Raw genomic sequence first — 24,309 nt, 5'->3', positions numbered from 1 at the left:
GGGTTGTTGGTTAGCCCATGGGAGGTTTCTTCAGCGCCAGGTGTCGTAGAGGGTTACAGATTGGCAGGTTGGTCAGAGGACATTGGTTGAGGTTTGCTTACTGGGTTGTTGTATCGTTGAATGTGATTGGGCCACGGGCAACCTCTCTAGCACTGGGCAATGTGCTGGAGGGACCGTACTGGATCTTGGAGTAGTGTTGCTTCTGCTTGGTGATTGAATTGGACTATGAGCGACTTCTCCAGTACCGGAGAGTGTAACGGAGGGCCCATCATTAATGTAATTGTAGAGTTTTGGCTTAGATGTTGTCAAATAGTTCAGTATCCCTCAGGAAGCTAAGGACGACCTCTTATCTTACTGGGTCGTGTTGGCCAGAATGTCGCGGATTTATGGCGGAGGGTCGTATCTTTCTCGGAGGCTCTGGAGTTCAAGACATTTGGAAAGAATGTGTTCAACTGTCTTCCGGATCTGGCAGGTGGTCTACGTTTCCCCGTATATTGCAGTGCCAGGGGATCCAGCCGAGGGTGGCGAATGGATCAATGTTGATTTCAATGACCCGGACGAATAGTGTCGGGATCCGCCAGCATCAAGAGAAGAATCGGTGAAGATATCGGTTGCTGTGTTTTCTGGTTTTTTGGATTTGGCTAGGGCGATGGCAGTAGATTCGGCGGAGAAAATGGAGCATTCTGATGGGATGCGGAGGGATAGGTTTGTTCCGTTGTTTCTGACTACGATTCCAACCTCGTTATTCGCCCGCGTAGGGGAAACGACTCTGAGCGGTGGTAGTTTAGATCTGTCGAATTCCTGATATATTGTTTCAGCTGTTTCATTGGTTACGGATTCGTTGTTTCCGGATGTTCTTTCTAAGATGGATATTGGATGGATATTGCAAGTATGAATCATTTTGGATTGAAGCCCGGAAGCCTACCGATGTATTCCGTCGGAAAACGATGGCTAGTGCTGTTTGCGATTTTATTCTAGTTCGGCCTTTGGCCTTTCCGGTGACTGCCAGTATGATGCCGTCGATGTATAGGAATATGTAGATTCGATTCCTGAGATTCCGACCCGGAATTTTCGGTTTTGAAGGAATCATTGTATGTAATTGCCGAGGTTGCCACGTATGCCCTAGCAGTCGAGTTGTTGGATGACTCCTTCCCGACAAACTTTATTATAGCCCTTATCGTAGTCCAAGGTGGTGATGTCAACGTAAGGGCCTTCGTTTGTTACCTGGTTTAAGTTCTTCTCGAGAGATGCAAGGTAGGGCCCAGTGTTTTTTCCGTTTCGGAATGCGTGTTGTCTGTTGTCTAGTAGTTGCCCCTCTTCAAGGATTGTGGTAAGATTCCCTCTTATTGGAAAGGTTAATGTATGCGGTAACTAAGGTAACTAAAATTTTCTAACCAAAGTGTGACGTTTCTTATTTACTAAAACTCTTCTAAATATACTTATATGCCACGAATGAATACAACACAAGTTCCACTGACACAAACAAAATAAGCAGAACTAATTTTTAGAAAATTTGTTGACAATTTTAAAGAGAAGTTCGCTGCTGATTTTTCCGTAATATCACCATTGCGGTATTTGCTAGGAGCATTTTCTTGCAGATCGGTTAATTAAGCAAGCGATTTCTTAGGAAATTCAACCCGCCTTTATCAGGCAAAAATCGAAGAAGTTAGTTTGAATATTTATTCCTTCGCCAACCGTAATATTCATTCCCGATGGTTGATAATACTCAAAAACTCGATTTCCGAAAGATTCGGTAGAATCTCGTTCGTGTTTGACTGGCGCTCGTTGTATACAAAATCCAACCACCAATCTTGAGCTCTAGAATCGTGAAATCACGTTTTGAAGGCAACAGACGGATCATCTATTTAGGAGACTAAAATGTAAAGACTAGTATACTCAGGGCCGTCGAGAGCGGCGGCGGGCCCCAAGGCTAGTGTTACTGACGGGCCCTTCTCAACTTACTTATTTGAATCTTGATTAGAGGACTTGTATATATTCATTCATATATCAAACTATGTTGCTGTTGCTAAAATTGCTATGGTTACGTGTTTTTCAATTAGCGGGTTCCCGGGTACTCTTGCCCTGTTAAAAATGTACACAATGGTTAACAACCTTATTAGAGGTATATGGAGATAATCCGTGTATTCGCACCACGTTTGTGTCATCGCCTTTATATATACAGAGGTACTGACTTCATGTTGCCACATTCAATGATATATTTAATTTTGCGCAATAAACGCTTCTACTTGATTATTAGTCTGAAAAAGAATCAGTACACTATGTCCAACTATGAAATTGTAAGGTATAGACATTGATCATCTTTACCTCCATTTGCAAATTTGATATTTTTAACTTCTCCAACAGGTGATTTTAAGGGACACCTCGAAAAGTAAGCAGGAATACAGTTTGACCACAGTACGGCCATTTTCCGCTTTGATCGTCATTCATTTTTATTCACGTTCGACACAGTAGGTTGAGGTAGGGGAGACTGGGGCTAGTTGGCGGGGTTTTTTGGTTTCAATTTTTATCGCCGATTTTTTTAAAGTGTTTGATGCATTGTCTCCATTTTTAGAGACAAAAATATGTGACGCGGAAAACCCGCTAACTTACCCCGGCCCCGGGGTAAGTTTGCTGTGTGTGAGTGTACGCCAAAAACTAAGCAATCAAATGGAGATTCAATTACTTCAAGGGTCCTTTTGGAACGTGCTGAATGTCTTTTCGAGAAAACTGTATATTAACCGACATTTGCTATTATATTTCAGTTTCAATACCCCGGAATTTTGACTTTGACGCGTACTCCCTATACAAAAGAAAATTTTCGAAATTTTTTATGCAATTAGCCGGAATAAATGTCTCCTACATTGGCGAGATACACAAGAAAAAGATTTTCTTACTTTGGAGTGAATTCCAGAAATAAAAATATTTCATGATTTTATTGCACTGTAAATAGTACCGCCAACTTATCCCACGTGCAGCACCGCCAACTTGCCTCAACCGCATATTTTATTAAAAATTATTTAAAAAATTACTTTTGTTTGTGGATAGATGTAATATCTATACGGATGCTCTTTTCACGCGCTGTCGAAAAATATAATCATTCGGGAAATAGATTTAAAATCACTCTAAATAACGCAAAGCATTTAAAATTTAGAACGTTTACGTGGTATGCTCGAAAACACAATATCACCCACAACTTCCACCAAACAAATCGTTTTGCAACAAAAACACATTGGATAACGGGTTTTACCTAACTTAAGGTACACAAGAAGAGCCAGCGTTATATGTCTAATTGAAACAGAGAAAAAGGGATTCCGCCAATTTACCTCAACCGCCAACTAGCCCCGGGCTCCCCTACGATATTTTGCTTCTGTGGTTTAGACAAAATGATACACGGGTAGATTTATCTGTTGGTAGCGGTGGAGCAGTTTTTAGCTTTTGTTGTTAGCAAGAATAAGGTAGCAAATTCAGCTCGTAATTCTCGTTTAACCCTACAACGGTTTCGTAACTTTTTCTATACGTAAACGGTTTTGTGGGGTACATTCGTACCCCAGAATTAAAACCGCTCTAATATGCCTAGTTTTTATTGAATTTATAATTAAATTAGATAGTTTTATTCAAAAATAAGCCAATCAAAACAGCCTTTTCAAAAATAATCGTGCTTTGCAAATTTTTTATGCACATTTTCATTTTTATACAATTTGTCCTAAAAATACGTCAACATCCCTTTTTAACCTTAATATTGCTATAACTTCGGAAGCTTCTAACCGATTTTTACTATCTATACGGCGTTGTAAATATTATTAAATTGCCTTTTGAACAAATAGTAAATAATTCAAAAACCGACCAAAAAGTGCATTTATTCCGATGCTTGTTTGAACACCAAATACAAATACAATACAAATAGTAAATATACAGCAATATGCAGTCACGAAGTTAAAATAGGCGATGAAGGAACAGACCAGTGCATTGTACGTTCTAGAACTTGGGCTACAGAAGATGAGGAATTGAGTGGTACGTAGTACATATTATATACAAATCATATTTTGACATCAAAACCAAAAAATACGATTACGATCCAAGCGCCTTTTCTAGTTACTTTGCTATAGTAGCATTATTAAATCAAATAACAGATTTAATTGTTCAGCAGTGTTGAAGCCTATACAATTTCACGCAAGTTACTATGTATCGATATTTTGCTTTTAAAAAAGATATAATAAATTTTCCGAATTATATACACATGATAAAACACTAACGTAAACGGTTTTGTGGGGTACATTTGTACCCCAGACAAATTTTAAGCAGGCACTGTTAGGTTATTTAAGTGAAACAAATAGGTTGCACGAGCTTTAATGGAAGTTTAATAATCAAATTGATTTATGATAAAGTTTTCTTGCAGTTAAAATAAACCGTAACGGAATAACAGGGATTGCAAATAGCTCTGGGGTACAAATGTACCCCACAAAACCGTTGTAGGATTAAAAATATAGAACAACAGAGAAAATTTTCTAATCATAGCTTTTATGAAGGTTTTTTTGGAAAGGAATGTGAAGTTTTAATGTAGAAGTCGGTTTTAATACGCTGTTGGAATATGCAGTAATAGACAAAAAATGACACAGAACGCAGTAATAAGGAATTAAACGCAAATAAAACAACTGCGAGTACAGCGGGCAAACGACTGCTAGTACTGGTGACTGAATTGAACTGATTTGATTTCCTTATTTGGCACATAGCAATTGGCTTCTTATGGATATCACAAACATCTCTAGCGACGCCCAAAATTAGTGTTCCATCTTAACACAAAGCATTTTTGGCGAAAAATTATTTTAAAGTGCTATAAAAATACAAATATACAAATAAAAATTTATTTCAATTACCGGTTAATTAAAGTCAGTCTACCTACTCATCTCTCCCGGAGTCCAAGCTAAAATCGTTCCGCCATAGATCCCCGGCAAAAACTAGCCCCACTGTGGATAAATTGTGTTGCTATTGTTTTTTTTTGGAAATGTTCTTTGAGACCAGCTATTCGAGAAGTGAAACAATTACTAAAAGTGAAAAAGGTGCTCAATGTGGCAGGAGCTAATATCCTACAATTGCACCATATAAAACATTAATCACAGTCATTCGTTACGCGAAACAACATACAACACGCCAACGAATGCGGCAACGTTAATTAAAGCATCCCCGTATATATAGACAACGGCTCTAAACAGGTGCGCTTACACGATTTATCTCTGCCCACTCCTGACATGGCGATAAAAAAAAGTTTATATCAAGGTACGGAGAAATGGATTTAATAACATTGAGGAACATTTTCCAGGGTCATTCTAATCCTTTTCCTGTGGTGAGAATGCTTGTGAACAAACTAATTCCTTTATACAAAACCATTTTATGCATATTAACCGAGCATGGAACATCTCATCAGACAACACCGGTTATGCACCCAGGGCAGATTCCTATGCGCAAATTCTCCAAAAAACACTGCACCACCTAAAACATTGTACAGAAGTAGCTAAGAAAAGTCCGCCTACTATAACCGCTAACAGCACATCGTTATCTTATGCCAAACCACAAAAAGCTTCAAAACCAAGATTTGTGGATCTTACAGAAACAAATATTCACTCAATAAAATACTCCCAGTGTCTGCAATCCAACAACCGGTACCACCAGTAAAGAAACGAACGCAGAAGAGGACGGATACGTCCGTGTGCTTGCATTTCTGTTTGGCGCTATTCTCTTCGAAAATACATTGAATTGGCTTCTGAACGTTTTGTAAAGTATTCTGCCAATTCAAACAAAAAACTCGGTTTTGTTGACCTAGTACATAAAGTAGACAACTCCTCTAAGAACGTTTGTTTTAACAAATGTTAAATATATCGTCGGTTGTCACGGTAAAGATGGACACGTCTATCGATACCAGGACACGTGTTAGTGAACTCGGGTGATTCGTAGTTATACTGCCTAAGCTCGACCCTCATTAACAGAAGACAAAGATTAAGCCCGTACGATATTAAGCCTGTTCTAATGACCCTGCCACTTCTAGTTTTCCGATCTGTTTACTTCACATCCTTGCTCTCACTTGAGTACTATGGCTCTAATTTTCATAAATTTCCCTACCCAGTAATCTCTAGCTAATTGAATGTCGTTAAAATGTAAAAAGAAAATGTGACTAACATAGTCGAAATAAAAAAAGTTAAATATAACATAAAGCTCTGGTATCCACAATTTCGAATTCTCAAGTTATTAGATTAAAATGTCTTTCAAATTTTTCTCCGCTTTCCTCATATGACAATTTAATAGGGTGAATAATTACAAAGAAATTACAATTCTTATTTTTCTTGCTCTTCTATGAATACCAGACGTTTTCACCCATCTTCCGGATAAAAATTCGGGCCCCAAAACGCGACCCGGGCCCCAGGGCAATTGCCCCGGCTGACCCCCCCTCTCATCGGGCCTGAGTATACTGAGGAGACAATTTTAGGATCTGTGAGCCGATTGATGAATTGTTGATTACGGTTCAAATCTTTAGATGTGAATTACTTGTCTTCGCCGATCTTCCGTTTATGTCCCACCCTTCTTTTACCACAAGCGAGTTACACAACGGTGCTTTTAAGATCCATACATCCTGAAAATCTATCACACATTTTCTTTACTATCCCCTAACTCGCTTTTCAAATTCGTATATCTCCCGTAATTTCTTCGCTTAGTCTCAGCCGGGCCGTATCTGCCTTTCTTTCTCTTCACAGATAATCCACTGAGTATTCTAAAGATTTCGAAAGAGCTGACGCAGAGATATTCAGCCGTAACAGATATCTCGAAAGATCGCCCAGATAAGCTCAGAACTGTGATATACTGTCTAAAGTAAACAAATGACATTACTTGTTGCAAATGTACAATGAAAAGCTACCGCGTCCACATGCCTGGCCACAAAGTTGATATAGATGGTGTAGTCATCGAGTCGATTTTGCCATGCGTGGATCTACTAAAGTTAGCGGTTGGTTGTTTCAAGAACTCCTTGCTTCAGTGAGTTAAGATTTTGAATGGCAATCGCACAGGATGGGACAAAATATTATGTCCCCTCAAACCCATATTTGTCCGGCCCAAATGGATCATTGTAGCAATTAGACAAGATATGGCAAGTGCGCTGAGATTTATTAGGATAACTCTTGCATTTGGAATGCTGAAAAGTGCACTTTATTGGGACACCTGCTCCCAAAACCTAAATTCCTCGTAAAATTTTTTTCTTGAGAGGCCACCAAATATTAGTTCAGGGAAGCGCTGACATAAAACGAAGCAAACAACCTCTTGTTTTGGAATTTAAAGAACGAGACATTTTTAGCGCTTACAGGAACATCAAAAATCTCAAGAGGCTCAACATTTCAACCAGAGTCAGCTGGACTGATTGGGCCTAGGTTAAGCACCGGCAACTTTGTATTTCATATAATCTTTCCCATTTAGGTTTCTATGAAACTTAGAAAATGAGTAATAGTTCGCTATTTTTTTTTAATTTAAAGTACCTTAATAACGTTCGTAAACAAAGTTCTAATAGTCCTGCAAACAAAGTATTTACCATTAATCAATGTATGAAGTGACAAATGAGAAATTGTGATTTTAAGGGGTCACGTTTTCATCGCTCAATCTCATACGGTAAAATAAACTAAGAAACAATCATTGTGTGTGATAATGCCGAATGCCATGGCAATTCTATTGGATTTGTAAACGTTTTTGAAAGAACAGTCTACCGTACATCTAAATGGTACAGTGGATTTACAGTAGTGTTAGCTGCAAACTATCGTTAATTCTAAATCGGCCAACAAAAGTTATCCATGCTCACTTAAGTTAATTCTTTTTGGTTTGGACTAGTGTTCAAAACGAGTGCTAGAAAGAAAATGCTTTAGTTCACGTCTTGTTATCTTAAAATAGAAGATATGTAGCTTTGAAAAAACCATTTTTGTTTTTAAAATCGCCTGTCACTATGCAAACAAAAGAGATAGAAACTTCATTGCTTCGGCGAAAATGTATTTACAAAAGTTCTAAAAACCTCTAAAACAAAATGTTATCGAGAAATTAATACATAAAAATATATTAATAGAAAACCAATTTTTACAGAGCCACCCTACCTTAAATATTGCAAAAATCATAGCACATGAACCAATAGAGATAGCCACATAGTTTTTTCAGAAAAGTTGCTTCAATTTGATTGATTTACGACTTTGTAGAACATTGTGTAGCTGAATTTTACATATCTAAGAAGTTAATACTTTAAACACCGTAACCACAAGGACCACTCTAATTCAACTAATATAAAAAAAATCGGCAAGAAAGTTCTTAGAAAGTTTGCCAAAGATACTATATATCTAAAACCAACGGTTTAGGCGCAAACAGTTTTGTCTTCCTAAATACAGCTTTGGGACCATAGTGCAGTGCACTAGCGCGACTTCCGAATTAAAATTGATGGAGAAAAGTTTATGATACAGAGGGAAGAAATTAGACGAATTTAAAAACGAAAATTCGGATAGTGAATGAAGCGAGTCTTAAATGCTAAGACATGAAGAGCATATGGAGGAAATAAGCGAAAAGTAGAACGAATATATGAATCATATCATGGCATGTTATGATCAGTGTCGAAGGAACGAGTTGAACGTATAAAGATCTGTAGAAAACCGTTTGATCCATAATGTTTACTACTAGTCTAAGGTTAGAGTGTCTCTCAAGAAGAACTGATGGGAACGAAAACTTTCATGACCATATTGACAAACTAATGCATGAACAAACACCGATACGTAAACCGATCCATCCCACCCCCCACTCATCCCTGTTTGTGAAAGTAATATTTATTAACCTTTCATGCGGAAAACTATCAAACTAGTAAACCATTAAATTCTGACAAGGTAACATTCCCGCCAATCCTGTTCGGATTCCGTCGTAAATTTTCCCATTCCCCTTATTTATGCTACAAGGAGCATACTTGCTTGCTTGCTTGCGTGCTTCTTAACGGTTCACTAGTTAGTTCCGGGAACTCGTGGAAAGACCTCGCTGTCGGTGTTCGAGAGTGACGGGTTCGTTTGAGGGTAGAACCCTTTTTATGACATTTTCGCAACTCAGGACAATTATTCACGATTTTTAGCATCACAATTTATATGTATATTTTGAATGATTCCTGCTTGGTTGAAATGTACCTGGAATAACTGAGGCTTCTATTTCAAGTAAGTGTGAAAGCAGAATTTTCAGATCCCCTTACTGCCACGAAAAGTGACAGTTCAGTTCCAATGGATAATGTAATACAAACAATGCAAGAACAAGTCAAATCGGAAGAAGCTCCTGACATAGCTTCTGATAGTGAGACTTTTAACCTGCCGTCCAAAACCCGTTCACTTCCTGTGCACATCGCAGACTCGAACGGGAAGAGTAAAGTGGAAAATATGGCTTGAAAGTTTGTGCTTGCATCGAAAACCGCAGCATAAACCACGTGGAAGCCAGGCACAAGTAGGATGTAACTTCCTTCAAGTTAGTTTTAGGGGGGACTCAAAGGAGGAATCTTGCATCTTCCAAAAGTAAACACTGACTTCAATGCTCGGTGACAGTGGATGGTTTATTGGAAATTATGGTTAGGAGATGGGAGATGCGATTAGTTAGCGGTTAGATATCACCCAGGACGGGAAGGGTGCGAGCCAAGGAAAGTCTAGCGCGTGTGCTGTTGACGCTTACTACATTGCCACCTATCGACGATTTCGAGTACCAAATTGTCTATGTTTGAAAGTTATATCGTAGCAAGCAATGTATAAATGAAGCTCTCAGATAAGTCGCCATTTTTTGTAGCCAGCATTATTGTTGTAAAAATTTGAACAAAGAAGTGTAAATTTGAACGCAATTAAAAACAAAAGTTCGGCATTTTAGATCTAGAGGCTACACGAACCTGTTTGCTCCAAATTTTCTTTGACAGTTTGTGTGATTCTGCCAAATGGTTTTATCGGAATAAGCTTACGCCTTTGGTTGGAACCTGCAAGAAAACAAAAGATATTTTAATGAAAAATGAAAATATTTTTTTCAGGCTTGATTTTCTCTTACATATAATTTTTTTACGATAACTGTTAATTGTGTTATTTTTTAATTTATTCGACTTTGTGAACCGGCGAAACACAAGGCCTAGCCAGTCTATGGTTGCAGTACCTATGATTGAACGACACATGTTTGTCATACATCGCAACCGTATCGCAGAGACAAAACAACCCAAATGCCTCCGACTCTGCCTTATCGGACAGGCGTATGTATGTCTACAGCAAACCATTTGCATTACAAGCTACGAACAAACCAACTCACCATAGTTCGCAAGCAACTCGCAGTCACGCAATCTGCTCGTTCCGCCCGAAAAAAGAAACAACAGCAAACAAACATCAAGGCAAATAGAGCGGAAACTTTCAACCCAAAACTAATTTGTCACTTATCATCCAATAATGTCGGGACGTGAGGTTCCCGCTCTCCCCCTGGTTAGGACGACGATAAATAATTTTGCCAAGGCTCCACCTTGACTGACTTCCTTCAACTTGAAAAAAACCACATGCGATTGAGTCCATCATTCCGAAAATTCCCAACTCACACACGGAGGAGATCTCCGTGTGAGTTCTCACACGATAATCTCGAAGCGGAAACCCACAAACTTCCCACCGGCTGAAAGTGACCAGAGAAAACTCTCGGCTCAACAAGCTTGGCATACCTTTCGTACATAGGGTTACTGCGCCCTAATTCATCTTAGCACCTCCATTCATCCCACCCATTTGAACACATTAGTTAGAGCAGTGTCTGCTATCTCTATTCAACGCATTAGCTCAAATGGTGAGATGAATAAAGGTGCGTTGGACTCGACTTTTCGCTTCGCTCTACCGCGAGTATTTTACATTTTCCAAGCCAGATTTTTTATTGATCTGCTTCTTCAGAACAAAGCAAAAATGTTGATACCTATTTAAGCGCAATCCAATCAGTGTAAGCCGAGTTATCAGCGAAATAGAGTGACATCGTGACTAATGAGATGAATAAGGGCACGTTAACCCTATGTACCTGCGAATCGTGTGGTGGCGGAAACGGGAATGCGCATGATATCCCTCACTGATTTTCGCATGGGTCCGAGCTGAATGGATAAACCTGGTCGGTTTCGAGCACTGTTGTTGATGTTGTTGATGATGATGATGGATTGGACGGCTGTGAGTTGAGTGCTGACCGATGCAATGTTCTCACGTGAAAAAACGCATTTTTCAGCCTTACCGCTGCTCACATTCTTATGTGGCTTTTAATTTGCTGTTTCTCGGGTTCTTTGCTTTCCTCTGTACCTTCTTATGTTGCGAAAAATTTAAAGGGAGTCAACCGTGACGAGAACTGAAGCAGTGACGTCACCGCAGGTGTAGTCTGATTTGCGGTTGATTGGAAGAATTGTCTGTTCTTGTGCATATTTTTCCTTTTGATGAGATTCGTTAATAATCGGGGGTCTGAAAACAGTCAAAATTAGACTGCTTTGAAACTTCGCGAACTTGAAACCTTACTACCATACTTCCGTCTGTCAGTCTATTTGGTTGAGTGGTAACTTCCGCATGTTTGTAGTCTCCTACCATAATTTGTTCGCACCGTTGATTGTTAAAGTGCTTGTTTCGACACAAGTTAATCACCAATGGTGAGTTCGCGAGCATCCTACTTGGCGGCTGCCCGCAACAACCATAAGAGTTTAATTTGATAATGAAGGCGGAACGCCGACGATAATCAATAAAGAATGCGTTATAAGATATTTAATAGAAAGAAGAATCGACAGAAAAGTGTTCAACGCTTATTAGCAGTATGTATCTTAATTTGTTTGAATCGTTCTTTGGTTGTAAGGAACTAATTCCTCGATAGGAGAAATCAATGCATTCTTTTATCACTCTATAGAAGTCGTCTGCTATAGGCACGAAACGGACCAAATTATGTGGTAGAAGTATCATTGCGTTCAAATAGCTAGCTGGGAATGTTATTGTGATACAGCCAAATAATTACTTTGTCTAAAACAAGACCGACGGCTTAGGGCATCTGACGTGTCGATAAAATTAATTGTCGCGTAAGCCACACCCCTATTCGATTCATTATTAACAAGACTTCTGCTATTCAATTTTCCTTAGCATATCTGAAAGAATCGAAACACCAAACGTGCCAAACATCGAATTGCTGTCGCCTTATTAGGAATGATTGAAATATTGGTGCGGCTTTTTCGTCTGGACCCACACTGCTCTACACTGCATAATTTGTCTTTTGATATGATACACTTATTTTTTCTTGTTTTCGTGTGTTTGGCGTATTGAACTTGGATATTTTTATCTCATTTTCACTAATACTAGCCCTAATTGAAAAAGTATGGCACTTATTTATATTATTACCTTTCAGTCAAGTAAATTTAGTATTCTTTTAGAAGTAAATTAGTTTAAAGTTAGTGTTGTTATTAGCATTACCGTTATTTTCTTAAAATAGTAAATAATAAACATCACCATTGTTATCATGGAGTTAATGCATCTCAGCAAGTTCTACAATTCTTTCTTTGACTCTCTTCAATTATCTCTTTTAGTTTCGAAGCAAAATCCTTTTTATCACCTCGTTTCATATTCAAAAATAACGATTTCGAACCCACTACATTTGTGGTGAGGTCATGTTGTGATAAACTGTCAAATAACAAGTTATAGAGAATGTTAAGGGGCATCAAATAAACAATAGTAACGATACATTTAGTTGATTAATAATTAGGATAATTTAAAAAAATTCCAAAAAACGGTAATTTTAAGTTATTTTACTTGTAAAAAGTTATTTAGTACACTTAACTAAAAGATATTTGTAGATACATCGAAAGGAAATTTTCTCAGCTTTCCAATGAATGAAAATAACGATATAAAACATATTTTTTAGATTAGAGTCTTTTAAGCACTTGCAAGTCGAAAAGTTTAGTAATGAAATTACAAAGAAACAAGAAGATACAGGAATATGATGTTGAAGAACAAATTATGAATTATCCAAAAACCCAACTTTTGGATAATAGATATTGCGTAATTCATTATTTTGAGGAAATTAACAAAAACCTCATAAAAACACCAACTTTTAACTACTTTACAACTAAAAGACAATTAAAACTAATTAACTGAAAGATACGAAAACACCAAATTCTCACCATTCCAATGAAACTAAAAGATTTAAAATACAAAGTATACTTGTTGAGTTAGAGGTATTTTAAGATAAATAAGTTTTTTACACAGAAAGTTCAATAACTCTGTAACGGTTGAGAATTGATGGTGTGTGTAGAACGATTTTTTTTCTCCAAATATGGCAGTCAATCACCCCTCGAGAGGTTTTTAATCACGAACCAAACACCCTGTATGTACCAAAAATCTGTTAGTTGAAACGGAAATACCCGATCCCTTAAGACGCTACCATCATGGTATTTCGTCTTGCCTGTTATGTGTACGGTTAAATAATAAAAATGGTGGATTTTGAACAATTTTGCCTTGTGCTCAGATTTTTATGAAACTTTCTGTACATGAGAACTTTGTCACAAAAAACCACTTTGAATAGTTAGTTTTTCAAAAAATGATCTAGACTGTCTTTTGAAAAGGGGTAACACTTTTTTACCATTTTTTTTTAAATGGCTATAGCCAAAAAATGACAAATCCTACAAAAAAATGGTGTAGGAGTGATTTTCACAAAATTAGTCGAATTTTTGAATAAAATTATTGAAAAAATTCTTTATCGACTCTTACGCTGAAAAAAATCAATTTTAAAAATTTAAAATCGATTAACAAAAACACCCCATATTTGATTTGGATGAAATTTTGTTCCAAGGTTGGTAATTAAGTTATTTACCTACCGTCAAAAATTCAAGTTAAGTACTTTCAAAGAAAAAAGTTATTTTCCTTGTCCAAACTGAATTTTTTTTAGTGTATTTTTATCGAAAACTAAACCAATGAAAGTGATAAACATCTCAGAATCCATTTTTCAACTGCTAGTTGCTTGACACATGCAAAAAGTATCAGTAACGAATTTGGTGTTCGTTTGGCATATTACCCTGGTTACCTGTAGCTTTCCTGCATCAATATTCATTTTACCAAATAACAGTACTATTAAACTAAAGCCTTAAAGCAGTCTAGTAATAACAGTTGTGAAGAGCAGTTCTAGTAAAATTATCATTACGGATCAATTGTATAAATCCGAAGTATAATTGTATTAATTTACGTTCTGAAGCCGCCATCTTGGATTTAAACATGGCGTCAGATATAAATTTCTGGCACATGCTCGTCAAGACCATTCTGAAAATACCCAGTCAGTCTAGATTCCAGACCACGAACTCTAGACTCCGCACTCTTCACGCTGGATTATGGACACCACGTTCTGGCCTCGATATTCTGTGCTATGGACTCTGACTATTCTCTAGACTCTAGATTCTGAAGTCTGGACTCTGAACTCTGGAATCTGCACTCCGGACTCTGGACTCTTGGCTCTCTCCTCGGGACTCTGGATTCTGGTCTCTGAACTATGGACCCTGAACTTTAGATTCTGAACTCTTTACTCTCATCGCTGGATGATGGACTCTTGGCGAATTTCTGTACTATGCACTCTGGACTCTAGACCACGGGCTCTGATATCATAGGCCTTGATTATTTACTTTGGAATCTGAACTCTAGACACTGAGCTCTGGATTCTGGCCTCTGGGTTCTGTGCTCTGGAGTCTGAGCTCTTGCTTCAGTATTTTAAGTTAAGTACTTCGGGCTCTGGCCACAGTAATTTGGGTTGAGGACTATGGGCTCTGGACTCAGGATTCTTGACTCTGTTCTCTGCACTCTGGACTCTGCATTCTTAACTGTGGATTCTGATCTCGCGCCTAGAGATTCTGTGCTATGGACTCTGGACTGTAGACTGTGGTCTCTGAGCTATGGGCTCTGGGTCTTGATTCTGGACTTTGGACTCAGAACTGTGGACTCTGGACTATGCACTCTGCACTCGGGACTCTGAATTCTGGACTCCGGATTCTGAGCTCTCTCTTCGGGACTCTGGGCTATGGAATCTAAACTCTGGACTATCGAATTTGAACTCTAGATTCTGTACTCTAAGCTCTGGAATCTGGACTCTAAACGCTGGTCTCACTATTTTGGGTTAGGGGCTTTGGGCTCTGGATTATGTGCTGAGGACTCTGGGCTCAGTATTTTGGGATAAGAACTCTACACTCTGGGCTCTGAACTCTGGACTACGTTTTGGAGTCTGGGTTCTGGTATCTTAACTCTGGGATCTGAACTCTGCGCTCTGGACTCTGAACCCTGCACTCGGAACTCTGGATTCTGGACTCTGAGCTCTGTCTTCGGAACTCTGGGTTTTGATCGCTGCGCTATGGACTCTGGACTCTCGACACTGGACTCTGGATTCTGGACTCTAGATTCGCCTCAGTATTTTGGGTTAAGGACTCACGACTCTGGTTTCTGGTCTCCCTCCTCGCGACTCTGGGCTATGGTATCTGGAGTCTGTATTCTCACCTCGGGATTCTGGGTTCTGGTCTCTGGGATATGGACCCTGAATAAAACTACATTAAAAAAATCGGTTTGGGCAAGGAAAAGTTTTTTTAAATAACGTTTTTTCCTTGAAAGTGCCCAACTTATAGGGTGCTACCAACATTCGTTCGAGTTGGCGCGAAATTCGTCCGCATAGAATCTTAATTAATGCTTCGACGAAGTATTATTTGCGAAGTTTTTTTGTGTTCCGAATTCATCTAGCACCATCTGGGTGTCTAGCTAGACGATGTATCTAAATTAGTACCCAAATAAGCACTAGTTAGACACAAAAAAATTCCAAACAGTTCACACGACATATGTGAACGTCAAAAGAAACTGACTTGTCCCGAGTGATGTCCCGGAAAGCAAATACAGAAACTCTGGTTTGCTGACGAGAAAGCGAAAACGAACTCTTGTCTTATGGCTAAGGAACGCCTGGCAATATGCAATCTTAATTCCCAAAAGGGAAAATTAGATTAAACCAATTTGCGCATTAAGGGCACAAAACCTAACTTAAATTAAGTATTAAGTTCCTGGAAATTCTTTTTTAAGTATTAAGTATTAAATTCCTGGAAATTCTTTTTCTGCCTAATTTTACTGTTTTATAGAATAGTTGGCGTTTTCAATACTTTTGCGATACATACAGGTCGATATCCTTGATTATAAAGCACAATTGCTATACTTCGCCGTGGAACTGATTGTGACACTAAACGTGAACCGATATAAGTGAAGCTGTTTGCACATGTTTATGATGTATCAAAGCCCCAACAGGTAAAGGGTGAGACGTTAATTATCGCGACACTTTAGATTGATTGGTAAATCGTCTAAAGTTATCGAAATAAAATCAAAGCTTTACAGTAGTTCAGTAGGGGAACTACATCCAAGGTGAGACTGTGGGAAAGATGGACAAATTGGTTGTTTCTGATTTACAGTCAGAATCGTCACCCGGGTCCTCACCGATACCTTCTTTGTCAACTACATTTTTCATTGCTGTAGTAACCCAGTTAAGCGGAATGCTCGGAGAAAGTAGTCTTTCGGTGGTGCCATCACCCAAATAACTTTGGTGAGATCAATCCAATTTACAATAATTTTCATTATCCATTTTGTTGAATATACAAAATCACTCCAAACCCACATCCCATTTTCCTTTCTTACTAACAAAATCAAACATCCGTAATACCTGTGGAGATAGCGTGGGTTTCCTGTATTTCCTTAAGTAGGTATTCAACTAACATTCCCTTCTCTTTAGCGATCGTAAGGACATGGCCAGGTGTGCGGTGAACTATACGGTCGTATAAAAAGATTTCGTTGTATCAGACACCCATGATGAGTGCAGGAGCGGATCCAGAAAAAAAATTTCGGAGGGGGTCCAAAATTTCAACTTTGAAATGTTCATTGTGCAATACGTAATATGAAATACCCTCATTTAATTAAAATCAGGTTTGGTAATCGAATCTAGTTTTGAATGATTTTGAACTTGGAATGAATTTAAAATAGAAACCATTTTAAAATTTCTCAAGAACTTAAAAATTTTCGGGGGGGGGGGGTCCGGACCCCCAAGACCCTCGCCCTGGATCCGCCACTGGATGAGTGCGAACGTTTTTGCTATGCTATTATGATGTACCGACAGAAAACAAAATTTATTGAACAAGAAGCGTCTCACTCTGCCTATGTCCTATGTTCATCGTTACTAATGCCGTATATCCATATTACCCATGCCAGATATTCGTTGTTCCCATCCCAGTTACGAAATGCTGATTTTGTGCCTCTTTTTCATAACCATTTTAAACATGGAATGATGGAATATGATCTCAAATCACGGTTTGCGTACGATTTGAGAGCAATGATTCGAATTTGCTATGTAACCTTAAGGTCCGTCTTGGGCACAGTTCCCCTATATGTATTGACGGTTGAATGATGTACTTGCATCAGATTCTAAGGGTGCGATGAGACAAATCAGGATTTGAGTGCACATAATCCATTCCCGAATAGTTTGCTGATTTTATTCTCTCTCGACTGAAATCTTACTGACAACTACACAATTTAGCGGATGTAAACAATAGATTTGAAGGACAAACTGAGCAAAATTTTATTCATTTCGGCATCATAATAATTGGCGACTTAACCTTTATGCTCATAACAACCTGTGTTATCTGATAATCTGATCTGTCCGGCTCTGAAAGGTAAAAGGTGCCTTGAGAAATTAAAGTGTACACTAGTAATTACACACGCATCAAATTCAATTTGATACCCGTTATATAATTTGGCGGGTGTTGCCGACAGGTAAATGATCACGGAATGTACAGTGGTCTGTCATTCCGAAATGGGTCATCGCGAAATCGGTAGAGCTAACACCTACTACGTCTCAAGCAATAGTTGTTTGCCTGGAACGACCACGCCACACGCAGGCTTTTTTTATAATGCCACTGTCATGCATTCTCCATAAAACCACTGTCGTGACGTGGAATATGGGAGTTTAACCCATCCATGGCAAATATTCCGCGGAATTATATTATAGTTCAACCCTTCACAGGCCGCACAGTACACTGAGTGCACATCTTTATTAAATTCAGCAAAATCTTCAAGAGGTCATCTAAATGTAGCTAATATCGCGACTGTCACAGGGTTGCATGGCTTAAAAATTTTTGGTTTTCAGTTTGTTTTTTAATATTTTTTACAATATTTTTTGTTTAATAAACAACACGATTAAGTTTTGATATACTTCGTCCGGAAACTGAGAAAAGGGCGTATATTTCATGTTTTAGCCAATTGTAAAATTGCTTGAAAGAAAATCGGCTGTTGAATTATGCGTGGAATATACACCTCGAAATTTAATCCAGAAATTGGGAGAAGCCTACCTAGTGAAACTTTGGAAGAGTTTCACCACGTTTCGTCCGAAAATCTTATCTTCGTTACCGAACATCTTAGATTTCGATGAAACTTTGCATGTTTAACCCTCCGGAAGTCGCGGAAATGACCCACTGAACGTACTTTTCAGAGAGACGATTTTCAGAGTGATGGCGTAACCTTCCTATATAAAAAAGGTAGTAATCAGGAATCAGTAGCGTTTGGCTCAAATGGCACGTTCCCCATACTGATCGGAGAAGGCAAAAGTTGAAGTGTTATTTAATCAAATTCAAAGTGTTGTTATAACCTTGTAGCCATGTAGCTAAATTTAATTCGATCAAACTTGATTTGGCTGACTGGCACTTGGACGAACATTTTTTTTATATCTATCTCCAGGACAATGTATCATAATTTTCCGTATCCTTCAATGCGCTCGATAAAGTCTTCAATTTTCAGACTGAGAGAGAAGTTTTGATAGGCGATATGTGTTAAATATGTTTTAAAGAAATGTTATCCATCGTAAGAAAATTTATTAAGATGTTTTTCGTTTTTTCGGAAGATGGACGTCTTCAGTTTGAGCTTTATAGACACGAAAATTAACAAAAATTTCATTTGAATTTCTTGATTTTTAGACCCATTAACATAAAGAAATTTAAAAAGCCTGATCTATTCCATTTCATGTTTGTTTCCATAATGTTACAAAATATAATTTATTTTTAGTCTTTAAACTAACAGACTTAATTCATTCATATTTCGATCTGTTATTCGTCAAAGATTAGCAGAATATCTTAGTTTACAAATAATTTGAATCTCGCGAAAATATTGCATTCGGCCAAATGGCAGTCGGCTAAATGGCATTCGGCCAAATGTCATTCGACCAAATGGCATTCGACCAAATGTCATTCGGCCAAATGGCATTCGGCCAAATGACATTTGGCTAAATGGCATTCGGCCAAATGGCATTCGGTCAAATGGCTTTCGGCTAATTGATCTATAATTGTCCTTAAATGCTCGTATTTGTGCTAACAGAATTAAAGCAGTGCAAGCAAGGTTCCTCCGCTTTGCTCTTAGACCTTTGCCGTGGCGTAACCCAGTAGAGCTACCACCATACATCGCTCGCTGTCATCTGCTCGACATTCAGAGCGGTATTTGTTAGGAAAATGTTGACTGGCCTAATTGATGCCCCAGATATCCTCTCACAAATCAATATCAATATACCCTCCAAACCTTGGTTCAGGGGAATGGATGTGTGTCGGGATTTCATACGTGTAATGTCCAACCACTACACATTGGATGCGCATTTGCGACGTATTGGGCTTGCAGAGAGTAGGCTATCACGACATCGAGCACGTTGTCTGGGTGTGCGCCGGCTGTTGTGACGCCAGATCTCAGTTAAAGGATTCCCTTTGGGCCCGAGGTAGGCAACCCAGTGTCCCAGTTCGTGATATTCTGGATAATCGCGATCTCCTATATATGTCCTTCATTTACATTTTTATAAAAGCAATAGATATCGAAATCTAGCCCATCTCCTATATTTCTCGTTTTTAGAAGTTCCCTGTACTGCCTCATGGAGCCAACCGGCACCAGAGTGCAATTATGTGACTGCCGTTGCCTTTACCATGTCGACGCTCTGATCACTATTGAAGGATTCCCGCGGGTCCGAAGAATTCCACCCGTCAACCCGTTTCTTGACATCTTGGTAACCTGAGGCTCTAACTCATGCCGCTGTTCTCCCGTTTGCCTGAAAGTTGCAAGTTTTGTTCTTCTTCCCGTTATCGTAGCCGATACTCTCCCCTGTCCCTGACACAACTGCTGCTTCTATTACAAGAATTAAACTTGTATTATATTCCTAGTTTTAAGATAGCTTTAAACTTTTTTCATTAAAAAACTATTCTCCCCCATCTTGTATACCTAATTGTATTTTTAGTTCTAGGATAGCTGTGAAATGTCTCATAAAAACTTGTTCCTCTTCTTGTATATTAATCTGCATCCTAGTCTTAAGATAGCTGTAATTTTTTTCATAAAAAAACTATCGTTCAATCGTATTTTGAGTTTTAAGACAGTTGTAAAAAAAAGTGATCCTCTTAATATTACAATAAAAAAATTGTACATTGTAACCTCTTAGTTTTAAAATATTCCAAACGTAAAAAAAGAATTTGGCACCGCCAAGCTAACGTATTTGTGCCTATAAAATAAACGAACTCTCGACAAACGTATGATTAGGGCCTAAAAGCCAACTGTCAAAATACACTTTGAATGGAAATTCCGGACAAACCGTTACATGCCAATCACAGATGTTGGTAGTAAACGAAAGAGAAAAGTTTTCTCTTTCATAAACTGTTGTGAACTGTGCTCGACTAGTAACGGTTTGTCTGGAATTTCCATTCAAAGTGGATTTTGACAGTTGGCTTTTAGGCCGTAATCATATGTTTGTCGAGAACTGAATAAAAAAATGTACCCCCCAGAAACCTTAACTGTTTAGCACTCGACTTTCAGCGCACCGAGTACGGTCATACTTACATTTTTACCTTAGAACATTCAGATGGCTACAAACGTACCCCACGCGTTGTTCGCAATTTTCGCAGGTAAAAATGAAAAAAGAAATATATAATATATCATTTGCTTCGTTTTTTAATTGCGAAAACAGCTGTGTAGATGAAAGTACGGAATCTATTGAATCAATGTTACATAAACAGGCTTGAACAAAAAGTAAGAGAAAAAATCGCGATTTTGACTTTTTCACAAAAAATACTATAACTGTGCAAATTTTCAACCGATTTGAAAAAAATAAAATGAATCTTAAAGCTGAAAGAATGGTCTGGACATTGTAGTTTTAGATTTTTAACAAAGGTGCAATTATTTGAAATAGTGAAAGTTGAAAAACGGGTTTTGGAAAATACCACAAAATGGTGTGGAAATTGAAATGAAATAATGATTTGTGATCAGTAATAGTTTAGTAACACGCAACGCTACTGTTACAGCAGTTACTGTACGCAAATTATCTTTGCGAGCCATTATTATGAAAAAAGAAAGTAAAAAAGTAAAAGTCAGCGTAAATGAGAACGATTTTTTTCTCCCTCAAAATAAAATTAAATTAATTGAATAAATGATTAAAAACGATTACATCATACTAATTGTTACTTATGTATTCAAAAAACCAGTATTTAAATGAGAGGCGGGCATAGCGTAGTTGGTAAATAGATTACCTTGTACGCATCTCATCTGGGCTCAATTCCCAACCCCACACATAGAGGTTTTTCTAAAGAGATTTCTCTAGCCCGAAAAAGAGGAGAATGACCCTAAGGTTAAAACCTCTATAATCAAAATAATAAAAAAGCTATTTAGAGACACACACGCGAGTCACATTTCCACTGATAGAACGAAACACTAACGTAACCGTACACTAGGGTACAAATGTACCCCACGCCAACTTTCACGAAGACCAAAAGCAAACTGGCTGTACCACCTTTTCCTACTCTTACTAAGAACTCTAAATTGAATTATGGATTGGGTCTCAGGTCGGTAAATGCTGAATTCTCGTTTTCACATGGCTCCAAAGAAGGCGTTGGGTACATTTGTACCCCATTGCAACATTATAGGGTTAGTAGCGTTTATGACCATTTTAATTTTTCTGTTTCTAGTGATGTTTTCAAAAATGTACTAAGGAGATTGACATAGTTTATATAAGCGATTCTCAATTTTTTTTTCGTACCACGGATCCTTTAGAAATTGCCCTGGGTTGCTGCGGACCCCCACTGATAAACATCGATTTTAGATGCTATCAATATGTTATTTTCAGTTTGTTAGGAAACAGGACTTGAAATTTCAATCTGCACTCGGAAAATATATTTTTCTTCGCGGACCCCCAGTAAAGACTTCGCGGCCCCCTAGGGGTCTGCGGACCCCAGGTTGAGAATCATGTTTCTAAAATGAATCTTGAAGTGGACCTTTTCCATCTAACAACAACAATAATATTGCATGTAGAACGAGAGATTAAATAAATAAATAAATAAATAAATAAATAAATAAATAAATAAATAAATAAATAAATAAATAAATAAATAAATAAATAAATAAATAAATAAATAAATAAATAAATAAATAAATAAATAAATAAATAAATAAATAAATAAATAAATAAATAAATAAATAAATAAATAAATAAATAAATAAATAAATAAATAAATAAATAAATAAAAAAATAAGTAGATTCATAACAGTCTATCTTCTGACCTCGCACAAAGCAGAAGCAAAAACCTCGCTACGCTATAGCAGGCTATAGGCACCAGTGAATCAAGCCAGCTTTTGTTCTATATCAGTGCACAAACAAATTATATCGTTGCCTGGCTGCGGAGTGAAATGAGTTTGCCAAATGAAACAGAAGTTCCCGTGCTACGGGATAACACGATTTCGTTCGACATTAATAAAACTCGGAAGGAAGTGGTTAAGGTTAAATTGGAGCTTAAACTCAGTGAAGTTACGTACATTCAGTTGCACCACGTTAAAAACTGTGTTTTGATCACGTTTAGAAGTTTAGCACATGCAGAGAACTTCATAGCAAATAACAACATGCAACACGAGGTCGAATTTAATAACACCAGAATTAAGATCCCCGTGCATGTGGAAAATGACACGGTGGACGTGCTTATCCATGATTTGGCCCCGCGCACTAGGGAAGATTACATCAAACGAATCATGTCGCAATATGGAGAAGTGGAATCTATTGCGAATGACACCTGGAGAATTTTTTTCACTGGCGTTCGTATTGTGAGGATGCGAGTGACCAAACCAATACCTTCTTACATGACTATCCAATGCAAATCACCGAAGGAAGGCGTGACCTATAAGCAAACATTTTTTTTAAATTTTTATTTATTGTAAAAATATTAAAAGACCCACGGCTTAGTTGTGCTAACGCATTGAGCCGTTTCAAACAAATCTTTAGATTAAAAAAGTAGAATAAAAAATAAATAAATAAATAAATAAATAAATAAATAAATAAATAAATAAATAAATAAATAAATAAATAAATAAATAAATAAATAAATAAATAAATAAATAAATAAATAAATAAATAAATAAATAAATAAATAAATAAATAAATAAATAAATAAATAAATAAATAAATAAATGAATAAATTAATAAATTAACAAATAAATAAATAAATAAATAAATAAATAAATAAATGGAGCGTATTTGTGTGTTATTGGTTGGGGATTATTCATCCGCCAGATGGCACATTGGAACAAATTGTGTTTTCCTCTTATTTCGTTGAAAGTCACAGCAACGCACGATTGTATTAGCTAGGAAATAAATAAATAGAGCCTTACGTCGTTTCGGTTGAATAAGAAACTCCCACAAACACGACACAAGCTTTGCTGAGAAATGAGTTAGCAAATAGTGACTATTTTTAACTAATTTACTTAAATAGTGAATAAATTTTTTTGGAGAACACGTTTCACTCCTTTTCTGAGCGGCTAGAGCTGCCTTATGATCGATTCCGAATAAAAATTGATGCAATTATCAATTGCAACGACTACCTAGCTCTCTTTAACGTAAGTAAGTTTTGAGATACGTTGAGCTACCCGAGCAACACCAGTTGTTGATTAGCAGTTTCAGCAACATAATTGGTTACATAAAGGTATATGGCAACCATTATTGCACTGGTTTAGCAACCCAAAAAGCGCACGTGTAAAAGCCTTTGCTTATGCAACTAATCGCTGTCGTTGCTTGTTACAAGTGCTGCTTGGGTACTTGCTTCACTTGATAGGAAGGTTTTAAAGATTTCTCCATCAGTAATCACTCGACTGAATAAGCAAATTATATCTAAATGGTAAATAACCAAAGCATGTAAACAATAAGGATAAAAAGTTACCACCTGCTTTGGGTGCCCGGTCACAATGGAATTCAAGGAAACGAATCAGC

The 24,309-nt window shown here is 37.6% G+C and overlaps 1 protein-coding gene and 1 long non-coding RNA gene across 5 annotated transcripts in view; one reads left to right on the top strand and one right to left on the bottom strand.

Annotated features, from left to right (window-relative positions):
• The window catches only part of LOC131684135 (uncharacterized), a 385,715-nt gene that overhangs the window by 11,212 nt on the left and 350,194 nt on the right, over positions 1–24,309 (top strand). The window lies entirely within an intron of this gene.
• LOC131684141 (uncharacterized) overlaps positions 1–24,309 on the bottom strand; it is a 93,514-nt gene that overhangs the window by 46,904 nt on the left and 22,301 nt on the right. For both annotated transcript variants that reach the window (XR_009304623.1, XR_009304624.1), the window contains one exon: positions 9,914–9,997. This is a non-coding gene — a long non-coding RNA (uncharacterized LOC131684141). The remainder of the gene's footprint in view (positions 1–9,913; positions 9,998–24,309) is intronic.

Source organism: Topomyia yanbarensis, chromosome 2 (assembly GCF_030247195.1).
Source record: "Topomyia yanbarensis strain Yona2022 chromosome 2, ASM3024719v1, whole genome shotgun sequence".
NCBI classification, from domain to species: domain Eukaryota; kingdom Metazoa; phylum Arthropoda; class Insecta; order Diptera; family Culicidae; genus Topomyia; species Topomyia yanbarensis.
Note: the sequence above shows the minus strand (reverse complement) of the source record. Positions and strands in the feature narration are given on the sequence as shown.